Source organism: Oryx dammah, unplaced genomic scaffold (genome assembly GCF_014754425.2).
Source record: "Oryx dammah isolate SB20612 unplaced genomic scaffold, SCBI_Odam_1.1 HiC_scaffold_1, whole genome shotgun sequence".
Taxonomy (NCBI): Eukaryota; Metazoa; Chordata; class Mammalia; order Artiodactyla; family Bovidae; genus Oryx; species Oryx dammah.
Window position 1 is genome coordinate 63,043,958 of NW_024070185.1, and position 20,365 is coordinate 63,064,322.

The following is a 20,365-nucleotide window of genomic DNA, read 5'->3' on the forward strand; positions in this document are numbered from 1 at the left end:
CACATGGACATCACCAGATGGTCAACACCGAAATCAGATTGATTATATTCTTTGCAGCCAAAGATGGAGAAGCTCTATACAGTCAACAAAAACAAGACCAGGAACTGACTGTGGCTCAGATCATGAACTCCTTATTGCCAAATTCAGACTCAAATTGAGGAAAGTAGGGAAAACCGCTAGACCACTCAGGTATGACCTAAATCAAATCCCTTATGATTATACAGTGGGAGTAAGAAATAGATTTAAGGGACTAGATCTGATAGAGTGCTTGATGAACTATGGAATGAGGTTCATGACATTGTACAGGAGACAGGGATCAAGACCATCCCCATGGAAAAGAAATGCAAAAAAAGCAAAATGGCTGTCTGGGGAGGTCTTACAAATAGCTGTGAAAAGAACAGAAGTAAAAAGCAAAGGAGAAAAGGAAAGATAAAATGATCTGAATGCAGAGCTCCAAAGAACAGCAAGGAGAGATAAGAAAGCCTTCCTCAGCGATCAATGCAAAGAAATAGAGGAAAACAACAGAATGGGAAAGACTAGAGATCTCTTCAAGAAAATTAGAGATGCCAAGGGAACATTTCATGCAAAGATGGGCTCAATAAAGGACAGAAATGGTCTGGACCTAACAGAAGCAGAAGGTACTAAGAAGAGGTGGCAAGAATACACGGAAGAACTGTACAAAAAAGATCTTCACGACCAAGATAATCATGATGATGTGATCACTCATCTAGAGCCAGACATCTTGGAATGTGAAGTCAAGTGGGCCTTAGAAAGCATCACTACGAACAAAGCTAGTGGAGATGATGGAATTCCAGTTGAGCTATTTCAAACCCTAAACGATGATGCTGTGAAAGTGCTGCACTCAATATGCCAGCAAGTTTGGAAAACTCAGCAGTGGCTACAGGACTGGAAAAGGTCAGTTTTCATTCCAATTCCAAAGAAAGGCAATGCCAAACAATGCTCAAACTACCACACAATTGCACTCATCTCACACGCTAGTAAAGTAATGCTCAAAATTCTCCAAGCCAGACTTCAGCAATACCTGAACTGTGAACTTTCAGATGTTCAAGCTGGTTTTAGAAATGGCAGAGGAACCAGAGATCAAATTGCCAACATCCGCTGGATCATGGAAAAAGCAAGAGAGTTCCAGAAAAACATCTATTACTGCTTTACTGACTACGTCAAAGCCTTTGACTGTGTGGATCAAAATAAACTGTGGAAAATTCTGAAAGAGATGTGAATACCAGACCACCTAACCTGCCTCTTGAGAAATCTGTATGCAGGTCAGGAAGCAACAGTTAGAACTGGACATGGAACAACAGACTGGTTCCAAATAGGAAAAGGAGTACATCAAGGCTGTATATTGTCACCCTGCTTATTTAACTTCTATGCAGAGTACATCATGAGAATGGATGGGCGGGAGGAAGCACAAGCTGGAATCAAGATTGCCGGGAGAAATATCAATAACCTCTGATATGCAGATGACACCACCCTTATGGCAGAAAGTGAAGAGGAGCTAAAAAACCTCTTGATGAAAGTGAAAGAGGAGAGCGAAAAAGTTGGCTGAAAGCTCAACATTCAGAAAACAAAGATCATGGCATCTGGTCCCATCACTTCATGGGAAATAGATGGGGAAACAGTGGAAACAGTGTCAGGCTTTATTTTTTGGGGCTCCAAAATCACTGCAGATGATGACTGCAGCCATAAAATTAAAAGACGCTTACTCCTTGGAAGAAAAGTTATGACCAACCTAGATAGCATATTCAAGAGCAGAGACATTACTTTGCTGACTAAGGTCCGCCTAGTCAAGGCTATGGTTTTTCCTGTGGTCATGTATGGATGTGAGAGTTGGACTGTGAAGAAGGCAGAGCACCGAAGAATTGATGCTTTTGAACTGTGGTGTTGGAGAACTCTTGAGAGTCCCTTGGACTGCAAGGAGATCCAACCAGTCCATTCTGAAGGAGATCAGCCCTGGGATGTCTTTGGAGGGAATGATGCTGAAGCTGAAACTACAGTACTTTGGCCACCTCATGTGAAGAGTTGACTCACTGGAAAAGACTCTGATGATGGAAGAGATTGGGGGCAGGAGGAGAAGGGGACGACCGAGGATGAGATGGCTGGATGGCATCACGGACTCGATGGACGAGTCTGAGTGAACTCCGGGAGATGGTGATCAACAGGGAGGCCTGGCATGCTGTGATTCATGGGGTCGCAAAGAGTCGGACACGACTGAGCAACTGAACTGAACTGAGCATGGCCCCGCCCATCAGAACAAGACTCAGTTCCCCCTCAGTCAGTTTCTCCCATCAGGAAGCTTCCATAAGCCTCTTATCCTTCTCCATCAGAGGGCAGACAGAATGAAAACCACAATCACAGAAAACTAACCAATCTGATCCCATGGACCACAGCCTTGTCTAACTCAATGAAACTATGAGCCATGCCATGTAGGGCCACCCAAGATGGACAGGTCATGGTGGAGAGGTCTGACAAACCATCGTCCACTGGAGAAGGGAATGGCAAACCACTTCAGTATTCTTGCTTTGAGAACCCTGTGAATAGTGTGAAAATGGAAAAAGATAGGACACTGAAAGATGAACTCCCCAGGTCGGTAGGTGCCCAATATGCTACTGGAGATCAGTGGAGAAATAACTCCAGAAAGAATGAAGAGATGGAGCCAAAGCAAAAACAACACCCAGTTGTGGATGTGACTGCTGATGGAAGTCAAGTCTGAGGCTGTAAAGAGCAATATTGCATAGGAACCTGGAATGTTAGGTCCATGAATCGAGGCAAATTGGAAGTGGTCAAACAGGAGATGGCAAGAGTGAATATCGACATTTTAGGAATCAGTGAACTAAAATGGACTGAAATGGCTGAATTTAACACAGATGACCATTATATCTACTACTGTGGGCAAGAATCCCCTAGAAAAAATGGAGTACCCATCACAGCAAACCAGAGTCCGAAATGCAGTACTTTGATGCAATCTCAAAAACGACACAATGATCTGTTATTTCCAAGGCAAACCATTCAATATCACAGTAAATCCAATCTTTTTGTCCTATCTTTTTGCATTTTCAAACTATTCATGGGGTTCTCAAAGCAAGAATACTGAAATGGTTTGCCATCAGGGCTATGCCCTGATCAGTAATGCTAAAGAAGCTGAAGTTGAACAGTTCTATGAAAACCTACAAGACTTTCTAGAACTAACACCCCAAAAAAAGATGTCCTTTTCATCATAGGGGACTGAAATGCAAAAGTAGAAAGTCAAGAGATACCTTGACTTCAGTATTCTTATAGGCAAATATGGATAGAATATCCTAGGTTGCCAGAAGTAACAGGCAAATTTTGCGTTGGAGTACAAAATGAAGTAGGGGAAACACTGAGTTTTGCCAAGAGAACACACTGGTCATAGCAAACACCCTCTTCCAACAACACAAGAGAAGACTCTACACGTGCACATCACCAGATGGTCAATACAGAAAATCAGATTGATTATATTCTTTGCAGCCAAAGATGGAGAAGCTCTATACAATCAGCCAAGACAAGACCAGGAACTGACTGTGGCTCAGATCATGAATTCCTTATTGCCAAATTCAGACTTAAATTGAAGAAAGTAGGGAAAACCACTAGACCATTCAGGCATGACCTAAATCAAAACCCTTATGATTATACGGTGGAAGTGACAAATAGATTCAAGGTATTAGATCTGATAGAGTGCCTGAAGAACTATGGATGGAGGTTCGTAACATCGTACAGGAGGCAGTGATCAAGACCATCCCCAAGGAAAAGAAATGCAAAAAGGCAAAATGGTTGTCTGAGGAGGCCTTACAAATAGCTGAAAAAAGAAAAGAAGCTAAAGGCAAAGGAGAAAAGGAAAGATATACCTATTTGAATGCAGAGTTCAAATAGCAAGGAGAGATAAGAAAGCCTTTGTAAATGATCAATGCAAAGAAATAGAGGAAAATAATATAATGGGAAAGACTAGAGATCGCAAGAAAATTAGATACACCAAGGGAATATTTCATGCAAAGATGGGCTCAATAAAGGACAGAAATGGTATGGACCTAACAGAAGCAGAAGATATTAAGAAGAGGTGGCAAGAATACACAGAAGAACTGTACAAAAAAGATCTTCATGACCCAGATAACCATGGTGGTGTGATCACTCACCTAGAGCCAAACATCCTGGAATGCAAAGTCAAGCAGGCATTAGGAAGCATCACTATGAACAAAGCTAGTGGAGGTGATGGAACTCCAGTTGAGCTATTTCAAATCCTGAAAGATGATGCTGTGAAAGTGCTGCACTCAATATGCCAGCAAATTTGGAAAACTCAGCAGTGGCCACAGGACTGGAAAAGGTCAGTTTTCATTCCAATCCCAAAGAAAGGCAATGCCAAAGAACATTCAAATTACTGCACAACTGCACTCATCTCACATGTTAGCAAGTAATGCTCAAAATTCTCCAAGATGGGCTTCAATAGTATGCGAAGCATGAAATTCCAGATGTTCAAGCTGGATTTTAAAAAGGCAGAGGAACCAGAAATCAAATTACCAACATCCGTTGGATCAATGAAAAAGCAAGAGTTCCAGAAAAACTTCTACTTCATTGACTATGCCAAAGCCTTTGACTGTGTGAATCACAACAGACTGGAAAATCCTTAAACAGATGGGAATACCGAACACCTGACCTGCCTCCTGAGAAATCTGTATTCAGGTCAAGAAGCAACAGTCAGAACTGGACATGGAACAACAGACTGGTTCCAGTTGTCACCCTGCTTATTTAACTTCTACGCAGAGTATATCATGTGAAATGCTGGGCTGGATGAAGCACAAGCTGGAATCAAGATTGCCAAGAAAAATATCAATAACCTCAGATATGCAGATGACACCGCTCTTATGGCAGAAAGTGAAGAAGAACTGAAGAGCCTCTTAATGAAAAGTGAAAGAGGAAAGTGAAGAAGCTGTCTTAAAACAATATTCAGAAAACTAAGATCATGGCATCTGGTCCCATCACTTCATGGCAAACAGATGGAGAAACAATGGAAACAGTGAGAGACTTTATTTTGGGGGGCTCCAAAATCACTGCAGATGGTGACTACAGCCATGAAATTAAAAGATGCTTGCTCCTTGGAAGAAAACTATGACCAACCTAGACAGCATATTAAAAAGCAGAGACATTACTTTGCCAACAAATGTCCATCTAGTCAAATCTATGGTTTTTCATGTATGGATGTGAGAGTTGGACTTCTCTGACCCTTTGCGACCTCATGGACTTGTAGCCTATCAGGCTCCTCCGTCCATGGGATTCTCCAGGCAAGAATACTGGAGTGGGTTGCCATTTCCTTCTCCAGCAGATCTTCCCGACCCAGGGATTGAACCCGGGTCACCCGCATTGTAGGCAGATGCTTTACCACCTAAGCCACCAGGGAAACTCCCGTAAAGAAAGGTGAGCACCGAAGAAGTGATGCTTTTGAACTGTGGTGTTGGAAAAGACTCTTGAGAGTCCCTTGGCCTGCAAGGAGATCCAACCAGTCCATCTTAAAGGAGATCAGTCCTGGGTGTTCATTGGAAGGACTGATGCTGAAGCTGAAACTCCAATACTTAGGCCGCCTGATATCAAGAACTGACTCACTGGAAGAGACCCTGATGCTGGGAAAGATGGAAGGCAGGAAGAGAAGGGGACGACAGAGGATGAGATGGCATCACTGACTCTATAGACATGAGTTTGAGTAAGCTTTGGGAGTTGGTGATGGACAGGGAAGCCTGGAGTGCTGCAGTCCATGGGGTCACAAAGAGTCGGACATGACTGAGCAACTGAACTGAAACATACCCTAAAAGAAATCCTGAAGGATATTCTCTAAATGGAAAAGCAAGAACCTTCGGAAAAGGAAAAATGCCAGTAAGAAAGGTCAATATATAGTAGGGATTGAAGATCACTTAAATAGCTAGTACACTGATTGAAAAACAAACAAAAAACTGAAAAAGCAACTATAACCACAATAAACAGTAAAAGGGTAAATGTCAAGATGTAAAATATGACATTGAAGACGATGTTGGGGAGGGCAGTAGAAAATGTAGGTCTTTTAGAATGTGTCTGAACTTAAATGACTATCAGTGTGAAGCAGACAGATATAATTATGGGTCAAAATATACGAATCCCATGTTGATCACAAAATCTGAAACCTACAAGAGATACATAAAAACCAAAAAGAAAAGAACTCAAACATATTACAAAAGAAAATCAAACCACAATGGGGAAATAAAAAAAAGAACAAGAGAACAACTAGAAAACAAGAAATAAAATGGCAGTAAGTATATCCCTATAATTTAAGTGCCAATGGACTAAATGCTCAATCAAAAGACATAGGATTGGATTTTAAAAAAGATCCATCAATATGCTGTCTACAAGAGATTCAATTCAGGGTGGAAGATATACACAGGTTAAAAGTGAGACAATGGAAAAAGATATCCAGGCAAATGGAAACAGTAAGAAAACTGAGATAACAATATTCATATCAGACCAAATTGTTTTAAAGTCTAAGGCTACAGAAAAGAAAAAGGGCATTATATAATGATAAAGGGATTAATACAAGAAGAGGACATTCAACTCGCTAATATACATGCAATCAATACAGGAGAACCTAAACATGTAAAACAAATGCTAACAGACATAAAGGGAGAAATGAATACAGTAATAGTAGGAGACTTGAACATCTCACTGACATCAATGGACAGACCATCCAGATAAAAAGCAATAAGGCAACGGAGATCCTAAATGACACACTAGACTGGTTGGACTTAATCGATATCTACAGGATACCATATCTAAAAAAAAAAAAAACATTCTTTTTAAGAGTGCATGAAACATTCTCCAGGATCAATCATACATGAGGTCACAAAACAAACCTCAACAAATTTAAGAGGGTAGTAATTATATCATCTTTTCCAATCACAATGGCAAGAAACTAGAAATCAACTGGAAGACAAGAAAAGAACAAACGTGGAGAGTAAACAACATGCTGCTAAGAAAAACCCCAATGGTTCAACAATAAAATCAAAAAGGAAATCAGAACATACCTTAAGACGAAAATGAAAACAACTTTTCAAACTCTATGGGATGCACCAAACGCAATTCTGAGGGAAGTTCATAGTGATATACGTCTTTCCAAGAAACAAGAGAATTCTCAAACAACCTGACTTTCCACCTAAAAGAACTAGAAAGGGAACAAAAGCCAAAGTCAGCAGAAGGAAAAATCAGAGAGAAAATAAAATGAGATAAAAAAAATAGAAAAGATGAAACTAAGAACTAGTTTCAAGAGCTAAAGTTTTTTAAAAAGAAACAAAATTGATAAACCTTTTGCCAGACTCACCAAGAAGAGAGAAGACTCACATGAAATAATAAAGAGGAGAAATATCAATGCTACAGAAATTTAGAAAAATCATTAAGTAAATATTATGAACAGTTATATGCCAACAAAATGGACAACCTAGAAGAAATGGACAAATTTCTAGAAACAAACAGCCTGCCAAGACTGAGCCAAGAAGAAACAGATAATTTGACTAATTATTGAACAGACTAATAATCACTGGAAGTGAAACAGAATCCACAATAATAATAAAACAACGCAAAACTCCCTACAAACAAAAGTCCAGGACTGGACTGCTTCACTGGGGAATTCTACCAAACATATGGAGAACTTCAGTTCAGATCACTTGCTCAGTTGATTCTCTTTGCGACCCCATGAATCACAGCATGCCAGGCCTCCCTGTCCATCACCAACTCCCAGAGTTTACTCAAACTCATGTCCATCAAGTCGGTGATACCATCCAGCCATCTCATCCTCTGTCGTACCCTTCTCCTGACCCCAATCCCTCCCAGCATCAGGGTCTTTTCCAATGGTCTTTTCAACTCTTTGCATGAGGTGGCCAAAGTATTGGAGTTTCAGCTTTAGCATCAGTCCTTCCAATGAACGCCCAGGACGGATCTCCTTTAGAATGGACTGGTTGGATCTCCTTGCAGTCCAAGGGACTCTCAAGAGTCTTCGCCAACACCACACTTCAAAAGCATCAATTCTTCGGCGCTTAGCCTTCTTCACAGTCCAACTCTCACATCCACATATGACCACTGGAAAAACCATAGCCTTGACTAGATGGACCTTTGTTGACAAAGTAATGTCTCTGCTTTTGAATATGCTATCTAGGTTGGTTATAACTTTTCTTCCAAGGAGTAAGCGTCTTTTAATTTCATGGCTGCAGTCACCATCTGCAGTGATTTTGGAGGCCCCAAAATAAAGTCTGACACTGTTTCCACTGTTTCCCCATCTATTTCCCATGAAGTGATGGGACCAGATGCCATGATCTTCGTTTTCTGAATGTTGAGCTTTCAGCCAACTTTTTTACTCTCCACTTTCACTTTCATCAAGAGGCTTTTTAGTTCCTCTTCACTTTCTGCCATAAGGGTGGTATCACCTGCATATCTGAGGTTATTGATATTTCTCCCGGCAATCTTGATTCCAGCTTGTGTTTCTTCCAGCCCAGCGTTTCTCATGATGTACTCTGCATATAAGTTAAATAAGCAGGGTGACAATATACAGCCTTGACATACTCCTTTTCCTATTTTGGAACCAGTCTGTTGTTCCATGTCCAGTTCTAACTGTTGCTTCCTGACCTGCATACAGATTTCTCAAGAGGCAGGTTAGGTGGTCTGGTATTCACATCTCTTTCAGAATTTTCCACAGTTTATTGTGATCCACACAGTCAAAGGCTTTAGCATAGTCAATAAAGTAGAAATAGATGTTTTTCTGGAACTCTCTTGCTTTTTCCATGATCCAGCGGATGTTGGCAATTTGATCTCTGGTTCCTCTGCCTTTTCTAAAACCAGCTTGAACATCTGGAAGTTCACAGTTCACGTATTGCTGAAGCCTGGCTTGCAGAATTTTGAGCATTACTTTACTAGCGTGTGACATCTATCTTTCTCAAACTATTTCAACTAAAACCAAGGAGGAGAGGATACTCCCAAAATTATATAAGGACACTTTTATCCTGATCCCCAAACCAAACACAGTACAAAAAAAATTACAGGCCAGTATTCTTGATGAATATAGATGCAAAAAATCCTCAAAATATTAGCAAATTGACTCCAACAATACATAAAAATAATTGTTCACTATGATCAAGTTGGATTTATTTCAGGGTCACAAGGATGGCTCAACAATCATAACAAAAAGATCAATTTTATACCACATAAACAAAAGGATAAAAATCATATGATCTCAATAGATGCAGAAAAAGCATTTGACAAAATTCAACATCCATTCATGATAAAAATTCTCAAAGTGGGTATAGAGGGGACATCACCATAATAAACAGTTTGTGACAAATCCACATCAATATACTACTCAACAGTGAAAAATAAAAGCCTTCCCACTAAATTCAGGAACAGGAAAGGATGTCCACTCACTACTTCTTTTATGTGTGTGTGCATTTACATTAAAAAGATTAATTTATTTAAGATAAATTTATTTATTTACAATATTGTGATGCTTTTTTGCCATACATCAACATGAACTGGTCGTAGGTATACATGTATTCCCCCATCCTGAACCCTTTCTCCCACCTTCCTCTCAAACAGGGCTCACTACTTCTATTTAACATAGCATTGGAAGTCCTAACCATAGCAATCAGATGAGAAAAAACAAAAAACCGCACCCAGACAGGAAGGGAAGAGGTAAAATTGTCACTACTTTGCAGATGATATAATACTTTACATAAAGATCCTTAAAGTCTCTACCAAAACTATTAGGATAAAAGAATTCAGCAAGGTTTCAGGATATATGGTTAATATACAGAAATCTGTTGCATATCCATACACTAATAATAGGAGAAAGTAAAACAATCCTGTTTAAAATTGCATTAAAAAAAAAACTAAAGAGGTGAAAGATGCATACTATGAAAATTATAAAACACTGATAGAGAAAACTGAAGATGATTCAAATAAATGGAAAGATAGCCCATCCATCTGTCAGAATGGCTATCATCAAAATGTCTGCAAATAGCAAATATTGGAAAGGATGTGTAGAGGGGACCCTGGTCCCTGCTGTTAAAATTTTTGAAGGTAAATTCAACAAGTTGAGACATATGCATTTCTTTTTTTTTTTTTTCACAAATGGCAAATATTCTTTAATTTCATGAAATATGAAAACATCAACGCTTAATGACATGGATATTTTTATATATCACAGGATTTGATCAGTCTAATGCTACTTTCTGTTTCTCAGTTCAGTTCAGTTGCTCAGTCGTGTCCGACTCTTTGCAGCCCCATGAATCGCAGCATGCCAGGCCTCCCTGTCCAACACCAACTCCCAGAGTTCACCCAAACTCAGATCCATCGCATTGGTGATGCCATCCAGCCATCTCATCCTCTGTTGTCCCCTTCTCCTCCTGCCCCCAATCCCTCCCAGCATCAGAGTCTTTTCCAATGAGTCAACTCTTCACATGAGGTGGCCAAAGTACTGGAGTTTCAGCTTTAGCATCAGTCCTTCCAAAGAACACCCAGGACTGATCTCCTTCAGAATGGACTGGTTGGATCTCCTTGCAGTCCAAGGGACTCTCAAGAGTCTTCTCCAACACCACAGTTCAAAAGCATCAATTCTTCAGCGCTCAGCTTTCTTCACAGTCCAACTCTCACGTCCATACATGACCACTGGAAAAACCATAGCCTTGACTAGACAGACTTTTTGGCAAAGTAATGTCTGCTTTTCAATATGCTATCTAGGTTGGTCATAACTTTCCTTCCAAGGAGTAAGCATCTTTTAATTTCATGGCTACAATCACCATCTGCAGTGATTTTGGAGCCCCCCAAAATAAAATCTGACACTGTTTCCACTGTTTCCCCATCTATTTCCCATGAAGTGATGGGACCAGATGCCATGATCTTGATTAAAGCAGAGCATGTGCTAAGTCGCTTCGGTCGTGTCTGGCTCCTTGTGACCCTATGGACTGCGGCCAACCGGGCTCCTCTGTCCATGGGGATTCTCCAGGCAAGAATACTGGAGTGTGTAGCCATACCCTCCTCCATGGGACCTTCTTGACCCAGGAACCAAGCCTAGGAAGGAGATAATAATACAATGCTAGAAACAGAGAAGAGGAGAGTGAAAAAGTTGGCTTAAAGCTCAACATTCAGAAAACAGAGACATATGCATTTCTAAAGCCCCTTCCACCTTTTGCACTTTCCTGTCAGGGATGTTCTGACCAATAAAAGTCGTATCAACCATCTTCAAATTCTCTCGCGCCTCAGGGGCTGCATCTGTATGTGCCTATAGGCTTGCTAGAAATTCTGAATGATCCTCATTTGGTTTCTGTATTCCCTCCTGTGCTTTATTAAGGTGTCTTTGTTTTGGCCCCGTCTTCACAACCATGCAACAATGCAGCCTTGATAATGTCCAAGTTTGGGCCTGTCCTCAGCATCACATCCCAAACAGGACCCACTGTGGGTTCAGCTGCGCTTGTAGCAGCCTGTATCTAGTTACCAAGGGCTTCTGAAGGAAGCCCATCTGCCTCCTCCCAGGCTTTCCAGCACCTTCTGCATTCTGAAGTGAGGAGGGTGGTTAACAAACTTTGAACATCGGCCTAGGTTGGGTAATAGGTTGCAAAAAATTAATGAAAAAAAATGTCCCAACTCTTTGGGTCATCTCTATAAGTTGGCATAATTGTTCTTTCAATTAAATAAATCTGAAGGTGGAAAAGGAAAATAGACCAAGGCCAACCCCACCAGTTGCCCAGTTTCAGCATTCACATCCCTCATTGGAGACTTGCCTTAAGGGATTTTTGCCCCACTTGAGTTTGAGTAGCTTCCTGGCCAAACGGAGTACCCTGGCAGGTATGAAAGGGGAAGACCAGTCCTATTTCCTATTTCTCTACCCACAGACACCAGCAGGGACTAGAGGGGGACTGAGGAGACCCTGAGGCAGCAGCACCACCAGCATGTGGGGCTGGGGAAGGAGCCGTCCAAGTATTAGAATTAACAGCAAGCCCTCCTTCTTTTCTTTAGAATCAAGTGAAATAATAGGTTTCTTTTCCTGCCCTTCCTGTTCGGCCATAATCTTGTATTGTCTTTGCACAGGTTTATTCTGACACAATAACATAAGACTGTATAAAAGATATTTTATCTCATTTTCCTTCCCATTTACAAAATAAATCAAGTTGTGAGATTTTATTGTAATTTATGGATCCACTTTCAGGCCATTTTGCTCTGGAGTCTAAAGGATATTGTGGTTATACAGTGTTACAAAAAGTACCATCTCTTTCTTTCTCTTCCACGGATTCATAACCCAGAGTCACCTAACTCCGAAGAATGCAGGTTAGAGGGATGTGAGAGGGAACTGAACCAACATTTCCCGTTAAGGGGCTCTGCTTCTGGGTGGTTATAGTAACGAAATCTCTCTACAGGTCCTCTCTGCTTGGTGCTTCTTGGGCGCCAAGAAGCTCAGTCCCTAATAGCCATTTCTTAACAAGTAACTCAGACCGACCTAGACAAACAGGCAAACAAGAGCAGAACGAGCAAGACCAAAACAAACAAACAAACAAAAAAACCCAAACAAGAAAGAAAGAAAAACAGTCCTGGGCCTTTAATTCAGGTACCTCAGTCAGCAGCTGTAGCCTTCTGTATTGACTGCCCACATCCCACCAGGTAGGCCTCCAACCCACGATTCAATCAAGATCACAGAAAAAACCTGTGCACAGGTGCGGTTCTTTAACGAGGTTACTCACCCCAAAGGCATCTTCCAAACCCAACCCCCCAAAACCATTTTTTCGCTGCAAAACAAAACTTAGGCGCCAAAAGTCAGTGGCATCTCACCTGGGAATTCCAAAGGACAGTCCCTGGCACTGGACCAGGCCGCTGCCTGGACTCACCCACAGGCTCTTAGTACCCGCGAGGGGCCGATGAACCACTGGCAAAAGCTCCGTTTCGACTTACATCCTGGCTGGCTCATCTTGCCGGACACGCAGGAAACCAAAATCCTGAGACACCGAGGCTTGCAGCGAAAAGAGAGCTTATTTCATAGGCAGCCAAGCAAGGAGGTGGATGACAAATCTCAAATTTGTCCTCCCAAAGGCAAGAGGCTGGGAAACTGGAGGTATAACTAAAGAAGACACAGCGGGGGCGGCGATGGGCGCGAGGGGCTGAGGCTCGGGAGCAGTAGTGCTATTTGGCGCAGGCAGGCGTAACTACGTAAGCCTCTGCGTGGTCAAAACGTCACGCTCGCTCATGCTCAGTGGAAAGGCTGATGGGCCTATCCGGTTTAAACTGGCTTAGCTTTAACGAGACACAGCTGACTACAAGCTCCTAGAAAATAACTCGGGCAAACATCTTATTTTTGCACCACTTGCCACGTGGAAAACATGCAGGTGTTTAAATGACCTTGATTAGAGAAGGCAGATAAAATGGATTTAACTCACAGTTTCAGTCATCTGCCTTTACTTGCTAAACCTGGCACCCTAATTCAAGAAAAATGAAAACATCCACACAAAGAATCCTAGGTGAATGTTCATAGCAGAACTGTTCATCATAGCCAAAAACAGAAGCAATCAGAATGTCTACCACTGATACTGATTTTTTTTAAGTGTTATATTTACTCAGTGGGTTACTATTTAGTGATCAAAAGGGATGGACCACTGGTACACGATGCAACGTGAATGGACCTCAACACTATCACGGCTAGTGAAATAAGCATGACCAAAAGACCGCAGATGGGCACCAGAGGACTTCTTGCAATGATAGGAATGTTCTAAAACTGGATTTGGGTGATGAATTCACTATTTTATAAATTCAGTAAAATTCAATTTTATAAATTCAGTAGTATTCATTAATTACACATGTATAGTGGGTAATACACATATACTGTGTAAATTATGCCTCAATAAATCTATTTTTATTGAGGCTTCCCTGGTGGCTCAGTTGGTAAAGAATCCGCCTGCAATGAGGGAGACCTGGGTTCCATCCCTGGTTTGGGAAGATCCCCTGGAGGAGGGCATGGCAACCCACTTCAGTATTCTTGCCTGGAGAATCCCCATGGACAGAGGAGCCTGGCAGGCTACAGTCCATGGGCTCGCAAAGAGTGGGAGACGACTAAGCACAAATCTATTAAAAAAAAAACAAACCTCCCCTGCCATTCTTACCCCCAGCGTACTTTATGTGCCAGTCCTATGGAGTCACCCTCATGTTTCCCAGCACACCCTGCTTTTTGCCTCTTTGCTCAGGCTCTGCTGGGCTGCTGGGACCACAGATGCCCCTTCCTCTGCCTCGCCAATTGAATCATCCCCAAGGCCCAGCTCAAATGTCGTTTCCTCCTCATTCAGTCATGCTGCCTGCTAGTAGGTCACTGATCTCGGCAGTATTTCTAAGTCATTTGGTTCAGCTTCTAACTGTACCTCTTTACTGATTTAACCTCCCTGGGGATATTTAGGACACACACATTCTCTCTCTCTCTTCACATTGAAGCAAGAAGATGGTGTTCACACTTTGCCCTTTGCAAGTACCTCACATGAGAACTAACAAAATAGATTGCAGGGTTATTTGAATGCTGACTCCCTGGTACTCAGATGGTAAACAATCTGCCTGCAGTTCAGGAGACCCGGGCTTGATCCCCGGGTTGGGAAGATCCCTTTAGCAGGGAATGGCTACCCACTTCAGTATTCTTGCCTGGAGAAATCCATGTACAGAGGAGCCTGGGGGCTACAGGCCATGGGGTCACAGAGACGGGACACTGCGTGACTAACACTTTCCCTGTTCACTTTCAACTCTGCTGGAACCCTGTCTTCTCAGGGAGCCTGTCCTACATTTGATGTGTCCTGTCAGAAGCACAGTACCCTTTCTAGGAGGGTCTTCTTTATGTTCCCACCACACTGTTTATGAAGCCATCTCATACGTACACATGCTGCCCTCTAAGCTCTTGTATAAATTTTGTGTCCTTGAGTGGTTCCAAGGCATATCTCTGCCAACTAGGTAGGAATACCTCAAGAATGAGGAGTGTGTCTCATTCATTTCCATGAACCTCTTGCATAGCCCAGAGCAGAGCAAACCTCAAGAAGAATTTGTTGAATGAATGATCATCCAGGTAAGGGAATCCTAAAAGAATATAATTGATCTGACGGAATCCATCCAATAAACTGGATATTTATATTATAAAAGCAAAGTCCTTCATCCTGGGGAGTCCCCAGATGAAGGGGGTGCCAGCTTTTTAAAAAGGCATTCCAGCCCCACCACCAGGACTTCTCAGGTGTTCTTAGAGAAGACCTTTCTTATTTTCCTTATTCACCACCCCACCCATCTCCAGATGGTGTCTCTCTTGCTATTCTGTTTACCAATTCCATCAACTACTTTCATTACCCTTTTATTACTTTCTCTTTTCCTCATACTTGATGTCATTAAAACAAAGCAAAACAAAAAAGTGGGCTCTCCTTAGAATCAAGCAGTGTTAGTAAAATGGAAGTTTGGTTTTAAATTTTAAATTATATAAAGTGAAGAATATTTTTACATGCTCAATAAATATTTATTAGTATTTATTTATAATGTAAATAAATATTTACTGAGCCTGGACCATACAAAACAAACTGTGTGCCTATCAGTCACCTTCCATTTCTTTTCTTGTATTGCCCTTTCAAATTAAAAAACAACCAGAATTCTTATTTACAGCATTCCTGATCCCAGTCCAGCTTATGAGTTTAGTGAACCAGATGATTTTGGAAACCTTTCCAGCTCTAATATTTTGTGATTCTAATATACGTTTTTACCTTGTTTCTTTCTTAAACCAATAAGTGAATGCAATCTGCTTTGATCTTATTGGGGGTGTTAGTATTTTCAACCCAAAAAGGAACAGGAATTTGGTTCATTAGACTGTAGAGCATGGATTTTTAAGGCGTGGGTCAGCGTGATATATACAGGTTGGATTGGGTTTGGCAGGATGGCTCCCCAGATATAGTTTGATTTCTCTTAGACTGATGCTTTGGCTATGCATCAAAGTCCTCCTGTAAGTCAGGCTGAGGATCTGTGACTCAGGGAGTGAGGGGACTTGCATAGTATGTGGCATATAATAGAACCCTGATAAGTATTTGTTGGACCCCTGCTTGCCTGCCAAGACCGTGTGCTCTAATTTCTCTCAGACATGCAGACACTCTATTCCCACTTCCAGGACAGAGGTCCTGCCTCTCTGGGCACCAATTTGCAGTGAGCAGGGGTGCATCTCCTATTTCATGGGACAACAGAAGTTATTTTAAGGAAGTAGTGTTTCTTAAAAGGTCTTTCTGATACAGTGTCGCTCCTTTTCATTGGTCACACACATCAGGCCTTTGCCCCAGAAGAGCCGTGTCAGAAGTTGAGCCCAAGTCCCTTGTGTCAGATCTTCACTTCTGAAACTGCTGTCATGCTTTCCCAAGTGCCTCTCTGTATGATCCTGATTTCTTACTTATATTGCTACTAATTCATGCTCCCAGAAGATAAACCAGATTTTGGGTCTAGGCAGGTCTCAGGAGGATTTTTTTGGTTTGTTTTATATTTATATAACAAGCCTTTCAAGGCAACTTATTCTCCAAAAGTCGTCAGTAGATGGCAGTGTTGCTCTTTTATCGGTTTTGGGTCTGGGGTATTTCTTCTGTTGTTTTGTTTTTCTAAGATTTTGAACAGCTGAGGTTTCTGTCTAGCTTTAGATTGTGGGTTCCATAAAATGTAGTTCTTTTTACTCAGTCTTTTTGTTCAGGACCTTACAAAAACCGTAAGTCCTTTAGGTAGGCTAATAAGTAAGTCTTCAAACTAGTATTCTATTTAAAATGTTTTAATTACAACAGTAATTAAGACATGGTTGTAAAAATTCAAAAGACACAGCAATGTAGAAAATAAGAGTGAATGAATGTTTTCCAGGTGTTTTACTATGCATATAATATATAAATAACATTACATATATGTGTGTAGGGTCATATTATTCATACTATTCTACAACTTGCTTCTTTACATCACGGGTTCCTCCACGTCAATACATACGATCTTCATTCTTTCACACTTTCATTGTTTGTAACATTTACATTCTGTTCTGGAACTATAGTCAAGTCTTCTAGGCTTGAACTTCTGAATACTCAATAAAAATAGCACTTACCATATTGTGGTTATGTAAATATTAATCACTGCCGAACAAAATGTGATCAGATCTATAGAGAAGAAAAGAGAATCACAGGTACTTAACACTTACCATACAATTGTCAATGTTCAAAGCTGTGTTTTAATTTCATTTTTATTTTCCTTACTTTTACTCAGTTATCACTGGTTTTTACTAGTTTGTTTGAATCTCACATTTCTTGAAATCTCATTCTTCTACCCTTTTTCTCTCTTCAAGTACCTCCCTGGGTAATTAGCAAACGTTAGTACATCTGTTGGAGAAGGCAATGGCACCCCACTCCAGTACTCTTGCCTGGAAAATCCCATGGATGGAGGAGCCTGGTGGGCTGCAGTCCATGGGGTCGCTAAGAGTCGGACACGACTGAGCGACTTCACTTTCACTTTTCACTTTCATGCATTGGAGAAGAAAATGGCAACCCACTCCAGTGTTCTTGCCTGGAGAATCCCAGGGATGGGGGAGCCTGGTGGGCTGTCATCTATGGGGGCGCACAGAGTCGGACGCGACTGAAGTAACTTAGCAGCAGCAGCAGCAGCAGCAGCAGCAGCAGTACATCTGTTATAAGCTTTCTCTGCAGAGCTCAAAGTACCTCTCCCCACTGATTACTGATTTGCCTAGAGATTTTAGGCTCAAATTCATATTCCCTTGGAATTTTAAAGACATGGTTTAAAAGTGTTTCTGATGGGAAATCTGATGTTAGTCAGATTTTTATTCCTTTGAGACTGATGTTTGTTTCCCTATCTGGAAGCTTTTAAGATTTTATCATTGTTCTTGGGGTTCTGAAATTTCTATGAGTCTAGGTATGGATATCTATATTTATCTGCTTGGTACCTGGTGGGCTCTTTCAATCTGACGATTTATGTTATCCCCCAGCTCAGAAAAATTTTCTATTATGTTTTTGATTCTGCTACCTGGCCCCCTTTTCTTGGTTCTTTCTCAAACTCATACTGAATGAATGGGTGTTGACCTTCTAGATCTTCTCCAGCCAACATGAACACGTTGCTGAATCCTTCCAGGGATATTTCATGTGTAGACTAATACACACATGCATGAGTTTATACAGATACACGTGCACGTACATATATACAAGTACCCCCCTTTCCATTTTCACTTAAATGGTGCTGTACCAAAGAGCTGTTATTGAAAGAAGAGGCCAAACTTTGTTAGAGGAGGAAGATTGCTAGTGATAGCCCTCAGCTCAGTTTTTCCTCTTCTGTGCTGACTATTAGAGCTCTGCTTCTAAATATGCACACACACACCACCCCTCCCAACAAAAAAAAGCTCAGCTCACTCCATTCCATGACGGTTTCTTACAAGCATGTTCTTCAGAGGACTCCTTAACTTCTTTCCCCCTAAAAAGAAAGATTTATTGAAATGTTGCAACCACACAGAATAATCTCCTTGTGAGGAGTTCCATCCAGTAAATTCCCTTTTCCCCCATTTTGTACCCTTCTGGAGCTTCCTCATGACTGAGTTCGGGGCTCCAGTAGCTGCCCAGGGGTCCCACCCCTTATCCCAACCCTGGTGCTGCCTGGGGAAGCTTTCAGGGCAGGAGTCACGGCTGAAGAATGAAGCACAGTGGGGGATGCCCCCTCTCCCCCACTGCCATGCCCCCATGCTGGGTGCCAGTGCCCTGAATTGACCTTGTGAGGGAAAGTACCGGAGACTGGAAAGCATCTCCTCTCAACTTTCTATCCTTTTCTAAAAAGATGGCAGAAGTCAGGAATCCACCTGGGGTGGTGGGGAAAGGGAAAAGGTGTGTGTGCTGGAAAGAGTGTTAGGGGTAGACGGGGTCAGTCTCAGAGCAGTGATCAACAGGGGGCTGCTTCCTGTGTGGCCTTGGCCCCCATGGACTGTCAAATTTGTGTCTTCCTAATTTTCCTTACTGCTGCTGCCTGTCTGAATTCTGCCCAGCTTATAAAAATATAGCCAAACAGAGCTGAAGAACACAATAGCCAAAGGGAAAAAATACACCAGAGGGAATCAACAGTAGATTAGATCATACAGATAAAGGGATTAGTGAACTAGAAGACGGAGTCGATGGAAATCACTTAAGTTGAACCGAAAAAAGAATTTTCAAAAATGAGGATACTTTAAATGACCTATAGGACAGCATCAGGAATAATAAAATTCACATAATAGGGGTCTCAGAAGAGAGAGAGAGAAAGAAGCAAAACACTTACTTGAAGTGTTAACAGCTGAAAACTTCCCTAACCTGGGGAAAGAAACAGACATCCAAGTCCAGGAAGCACACAGAGCCCCAAGCAAGATCAACTGAAAGAGGACCACACCAAGGCACACTGTAATTAAAACAACAAAAAAATGAAAGATAGAGACTATAAAAGCAATAAGAGGAAAGCAACCAGTTATGAACAAGGGAACTCCCCAAAGACTGTAGCAGACTTTTTGCAGGCCAGAAGGGAGAGGCACAATGTAATTCAAGTACTGAAAGGAAAAGGCCTACAACCAACAATACTCGGGAAAGCTATCACTTAGATTTGAAGGACAGATAAAGAGTTTTACAGGCAAGCAACAGGCAGAAGAATTCAGAACCAATAAACTGGCTTTACAAGAAATGAATCCTGCCCAGATCAGAAGTCATATCCTCCACTCTGGGTAGGCCTGTCTCCAAACTGACAATGTTTGTCTGTCAGTCTTATATAAACACACACACACACACACCCACACACAAACATACACAGGTGCGTGTGTATGCACAGAGGCAGTTTCTTATTTATTTCTCTGTTTGCAGAGTCCATCACAGGTGCTTAGCAGCTTAGGAGATTCTTGTGGGACAATTATTATTTTAAAATTTTTATGTTTTGAATAAATAATAATAAAAAAATCCACATATAGTACAGCTACTATGGAAAACAGTATGGAGGTTCCTCAAAAAACTAAAACCAGAATCACCATATGATCCAGCACCCTCACTTCTGGGTATACACCCTAAGGAAATGAAAGCAGGATCTTGAGGAGATATTTGCACTCCACATTTACAGCCGCATTGTTTACAACAGCCAAGATATGCAAACGACTCAAGTGTTCATCAGAGGAAGAATGGACAAAGATGTGATGTACACCCACACACATCAGTTCAGTTCAGTCGCTTAGTCATGTCCAACTCTCTGCGACCCCATGAACCGCAGCACACCAGGCCTCCCCGTCCATCACCAACTCCTGGAATTTACCCAAACTCAT

The 20,365-nt window shown here is 41.6% G+C and overlaps 1 long non-coding RNA gene across 1 annotated transcript; it reads right to left on the minus strand.

The window, feature by feature from the left end:
• Positions 1-16,812: 16,812 nt before the first annotated feature.
• Positions 16,813-18,587, minus strand: LOC120862787. Its single transcript, XR_005720848.1, has 2 exons — positions 18,456-18,587; positions 16,813-17,198 (listed from the first exon to the last, which is right to left on the minus strand). It is a non-coding gene; the product is annotated as an uncharacterized LOC120862787 (long non-coding RNA).
• Positions 18,588-20,365: the final 1,778 nt, after the last annotated feature.